Source organism: Hemitrygon akajei, chromosome 5 (assembly GCF_048418815.1).
Source record: "Hemitrygon akajei chromosome 5, sHemAka1.3, whole genome shotgun sequence".
Taxonomy (NCBI): Eukaryota; Metazoa; Chordata; class Chondrichthyes; order Myliobatiformes; family Dasyatidae; genus Hemitrygon; species Hemitrygon akajei.
Genome location: NC_133128.1, coordinates 27,011,970 through 27,017,969, shown reverse-complemented (window position 1 = coordinate 27,017,969; position 6,000 = coordinate 27,011,970).

Below are 6,000 nucleotides of genomic sequence, written 5' to 3'. Positions count from 1 at the left end.
ACCCTCTGTTCATAGCTGAGAGAGAAACTCATTCCCTCTTTTGGGGTGGGGGTCATAATCGCCCTTTTTCAGGGAAAGTTAGATAAATGTATCCAGGATAAGGAAGGTTTTAGATTCCCCTTGTTTTGTTTTGTCCCATTCTTTTCTTTCTTTCTGGCTCTTTGTTAAAATCACTATAGGACAGAGAATGTTTTTGTTAGCGTGGATTGTGGGGATTGTTTCACATCATCAGGCTATTCATGGTTTCCCCTCCCCTGTTGTAAAACACAAGCTAGTGCCAGCTAAACAGTGATGGCATTGTGCTGGGGCTCAATACCACCCAGATTCTACCTCAGCCAGCGTCCCACCCCCTGATCCTTTTTTTGTGTGGATAAAATAAAGCAGTTGCTCAGGGGAGGGAGGGGTGTGCCTGTTGCTTCAACCAACATGGACGCTTATTTAAAAAAAGGCAAGATTGATGGGAGAAAGTTCTCCACGAAACCAGGATGAATTTCTTCCAGGCCAAGGCCAGTTGTTCTATTGTTCGAAGGCCATGTGTTTTGTTCATTATCTCTTACTCTCTTCTTTTATCAAGAAAATTTGCAGAAAAGCCTGAAGAAAAGAACAGGATATAGAGGTCAGGGGTTCTAATTTGACCACCTAGGTGTTCCATTTCTAATGCCAAGGAAGGGCAGGACAGAGGCTGAGTTCCAGTTACACAGTGGAATGTATTTCATTAAAACAATAAGGACTGGAAGGCATAATTTATAGCTCAACCTCTCTACCCCAATACGACCAACCCCCACCCAACCCTGCCATCCCCTTCAGTATGCAAGAAAGTGGTAAAATTTACTGAAGAAGACTCGTTTGAAACAAGGGCCTGTTGTCAAGGGAATAAGCCTTGCTGAGTGCAGGCATGATGAGAGCAGCTGCTGCCTTTGGCTGGTTTGGGATTCTGCTGGTAAATGGTAGTAATTCTATGCACTGGCAAAAGCAGAAGGAGTTGGGAAAAGGAGAAATTTTTTTTAAAAACAAAAATTGAAAAGCCGCTGTGGACATAAATGGCCGAAAGCAAGTAAGACCATGTAAGCTAAAAGCAGAGTACCATTTTGTTTTCCCTTAACTATGTACGACTCAGTTTAAAAACATAGATTAATTAAATGGTGACAATGTACCTTTGACAGGCAGCTGCATCTAACAAACAGAGTTTTTACTCAGTAAACGATACTGCTTCCAGCAACAGAACAGAGAGGGGAGAAAAGATAGGAGGGAAGAAAGAGAAATTACGTATATCAAAGCAGCTGCAATGACAATCTGATATAATGAATGTCTTTTTCTTGATGCCTGTTTACATTACTGAAATTAATGGAAAAATAATTCCAAGAAATTGCTAAACAGGTCATAGGTGATCATTCTGAAAACTCCTATTAACTGTCACTTCATTACCTCAGCTTTATAAATCTTCCATGGAAGCAAATAAAGATTCAAAAATAATTATCAGGCATTTTAAATATCTCTGCTTCCTGTATTTTATTCAAAATAAATGAGGGAATTTGTATATAAACGGAATCAATTACTAATTGTTTTTGCCATTGTTTATAAGGGGTATAGATGCAGGAGGGGATTCAAGAAATGGTATTAGAATGCTAGATTATAAATATCAGAACAGGCAGACAAAAGCAGATGCTGGAAATCTGAAATAAAATGAGAAATGCTAGAGATACATCGTATCATGGAGAGAGACGCAGAGTCAATGTTCCACATCAAAGGCATTTCATTTGAACTGTTCTGATGGAGGATCATTAAATGAAATGTACTCTTTCTATCTCCATACTTTTTGCCAGCCTGCGGAGTAATTTTTATTTTTAATTATGAACGTTTACTTTTTGCTCAGAGATTGGTGATGTAATGATGTTTCTGAAGGGGTTTGATTAAGACAATATAAGATGTGTTTCCACTTGCTATAGACTCACTTTCAAGGATTCTGCAACTCAGTATTTTTTTATTATTTGCATGACTTGTTTTTTTTGCACATTGGTTGTTTGCCTGTCTTTGTTATTTATAGCTTTTTTCATAAATTATATTGTATTTCTTTATTTTTCCTGTAAATATCTGCAAGAAAATGAATCTCAAGGTAGTATATGGTGACAAATGTACACTTCAATAATAATAAATTTACTTTGAACTTTGAACTTTGAACTTATGGTAAATATCAGAGCTACAGTAGATCAATTTCAAATAGTTACTAAGAAATGAAATAAGGAATTCATAATAAACTCCCTGATTTGACAAAAAAAACCTCACTGGAAACAAATACATTTAGAGAGACAAACGCTATTAGAGAGAGAGATGGGAATGGGAGGTTGTAACTGACAGATAGCTAAAGACAAGAAGCTTGTGTGCAGTGCTACAGCGGCTGGGCTGAAAGGCCTGTGTTAGTGCTGTGCACTCACTGTAAGTTGTTTTCTGTTCCTAATTGAAGAGGATGCCTGAAGTCCTCCAAGACAACTGCAAGCAGTTCAAAATTTGTCAGAAAACAGAATGCAATTAACGCCAGCAGACAATGCCATTATTATAAGAAGATAGGGATAAATAAACAGTTGTCTATCATGAATTACTGCTTTCTAGCCTTTTACTGATTGAAAGCTCTTGTCCTCTCACTGTACACTATGGTGACAGTTAGAACACCAACTTTGGAGCCATTATGACTGGCAACATCTGACAGGTCTTAATTAATCAGTTTTTTCTTTGCCCCTCTCTTTCTAACGAAGGCTGAATAAAGAAGGACAACTGAGAAGCCATTGTTTTGGTCGTGTGTGTGTGTGTGGTACGAGGCTGGCAGATGCAAGACTTGGCTCATGCTGCACAGTGGCAGGTAGGGCACCCTGCTGCTAAGGCCTGCTGTTGTGCACACTCCTTGAACCAAGAACAAAGTGTTTTCAATATTCTCCCCTTTGTAGACATGATCAACACAGATCCATTCACTTCTGATGAGATATTAGAACTCATTTAGAGATGACAAAAAAACCCTCTGAAAAATAAAATGAAGTTCTACGGTACTGAATAATTCTAAAGGGACTAGTGTTACAAGTAGACAATTTCTGTTTATTATGCAATCAGTTTCAACAAAATTGCAGCTCTATTGAACAGATTTAAAATAGAAATAGGATTAAAATATGAATATTATATTAAAATTTTCAATTGCGTTTTAAGAACTGCCTTGCTACATTTTTGCAAAAATTGTCACGAATAGTCAGATTTTAAAAAGTGTATCTCAATAGTATCTAACAGACTTGAAAATAGAGCAAAGCATCTCCACAGTTCCTAGAAAATTACTGTTAGGCCACACACCATAGTTTGTTGTTTATTTGCTAAGTTAGAAATCTAAAACGTGCTATCTGATTCTTTTTCTCTTTTTGGAAAAAGTCTTGAACTTTCAACTTATCCATCTATCTCCCCAAACTGTGCCACTATACCATCCGCTCATACTATTCCAGTTTTCAGTGACAATTGGGGCAACTGACACAGACACAATATTGCTGTGTGGGTCATTGCTACTTTTCCGTTGTGAGATTAGTTACGAGTTAGGGCAGGTTCCTGCACCTAGAGGCCACTGGATAGAAACCAGAAGATGGCATTTTTGTCCAAGTTGAACAGTTGCCCTTGATTGCCAGTCCCAACTTTTGAGTGACTTTTTAAATCCTGCTCACTCAGTCTTACTCTTACAATTTATAGTTAGAGTCACACTACCTTCAAAAGTTTGAACCAAACAAACCTGATGCATTCCTAAAATATGGAAGAAGATACCAACTTGTTTCTGCATCCTTTGTAAGAGCTGCCAAGAATCCTATCAAATGTTAGTGATATTCTTCCGGTATCTCAGGTTCAGCAAAATTTTCCTGAGTACCACAGGAATACTTAGATCACTGATGGCTGAGACATTGTTTCACCTTCAAATTGTTATAACGATTCTCTCACACCCTACCACCAGCACTATCCTCTCCTTTATCCTCTCCACCCTTGTATCTGCTTATTGGGACTGACTTAATTGATGGCTGCTCGAGGTTTTTCTGTTTGATGTAAATAAGGCAGGAAAAGCACAGTACTGCAGATGTTATAAATCTGAAACAAAATGGAAAACTTGGGAAATATTCCACTATTTAGTCAGCCTCAGTATAGAAAAATTCCGAGTTCACACTTAATGCTTCATTGGCACTGGTAAAGTTGACAAAGTAAGCAAGCCTTAAACTGTAGCATTGAGGGACAGGGATGGCAAAGCTTGGGGACTAACAAGAAATGTGTGTTGGAGAAGGGCAAATAGAGGAGATGAATGAAATCTGCAATTGACTGAAAAGGAGAGTGATTAAAACTGAACGCTGGAAGTGTGAGATGTGAGGCTGGGGTAGTTAATTTATGTGAAGTTGAATTCTGTGTTGAGCAATGTTCCCTCAAGCATCTTTTGCTAGTCGTGCACAAGGGAATTTAAACTGCGCACTAAAGGTTGTCACCCTCTACCTTGTTGGCATGTTAAGTATATTTCATGATCATGCACAATCACATTTCCTTTTCTGGTTTCTGATGTGCATGGTGTTGACAATGTGGAGTTAACGATAATTTGTCGGCAGATTTTAGAACTAGCTTATTTACATGGTTTTCATTGAAGAAATTATTCAGTGCGCACATGTTGATGGAACTGGGCAAAAGATTGCACAGCACAAGACTTTTGCGCACACCGGTCATTACAAATTAGAGGGAACATTCATATTGAGTCCAAAGGTTGTGCCCTGTTTAACAAAGTGGCACTTTTCCTCAAGTTTACATCATGCTTGAGATTTTGCAGAAGGGTGAAGCAGAAGACATTGGAGTGGAATGGAAAATTAGCGTGGTAAGTAACTGGAATCATAGGGTCACACCAACAAACTATTTGGCTTGTGTTTATACACACACACACACACACACTCACACACACACACACACACACACACACACACACACACACACACACACACACACACACACACACACACACACACACACACATATATTTACTTATTTATATAGTGGAGTGGAGTTTTTGGAAGAATCTTCAGTAGTTCTGGAGGAGTCTGCAATACACGGTGGAGATTCTTCAAATTTAAACGTCCTCTGTCAAATTGAAATAACCTTGCGATGATGTGAAACAAGCTCACCTTTTCATTCATTCATTCATCATGTGCTGTATCATATGATGTGGGTGATCATGGTTTTGACCATAATTGATATAATCTTGAAGTGATTCATTCATTCATTATGTGCCGTGTCATATGACATGGTCTTAACCATAATTGTCTTTGCCAAATTTTTCTAAGGAAGTATTTTGCCATCACTTTCTTCTAGGCGGTGTCTTTGCAAGATAGGTGACCAAAACCATTATCAATACTCTTTAGAGATTGCCTGTCTGGCATCAGTGGTCGCATAACCAGGAACTGTGATATGCACCAGCTGCTCATATGATCATCCACCACCTAATCCCATGGCTTCATGTGACACAGATGGGGGTGGGGTGGGGGAGGGGGCTAAGCAGGGCCTGCGCCTTGCCCAAGGCTACCCTGCAGGCTAGCAGATTGATGGAGCACCCTACACCTCCTTTGGTAGAGATGTATCTCTAGCCCACTCAATGTTTAAACTTCCCAAATCCATAACTGAGATTTTTCAGAAGTAAATGTAAAAATATGGTGATAATGTAGTTTTTATATTCCTTTTTGACATTCATGGAAGGAAGCCATTTGGTCTATCAAGTCAATGCCAGCTCACAGAACAATTCCATTCCTCTACTTCTGTGCCTCTGCTTCCTTAGGAGTCTGTGAAGATTCAGCATGACTTCAAAAACTCTGATAAACTTCTATAGATGTGTAGTGGAGAGTGCATTGACTGGCTGCATTATGGCCTGGTATGGAAGCACCAATGCCTTTGAACAGAAAATCCCACTAAAGGTTGTGGATTCGGCCCAGTACATCATGGGTAAAGCCCTTCTAAACATTG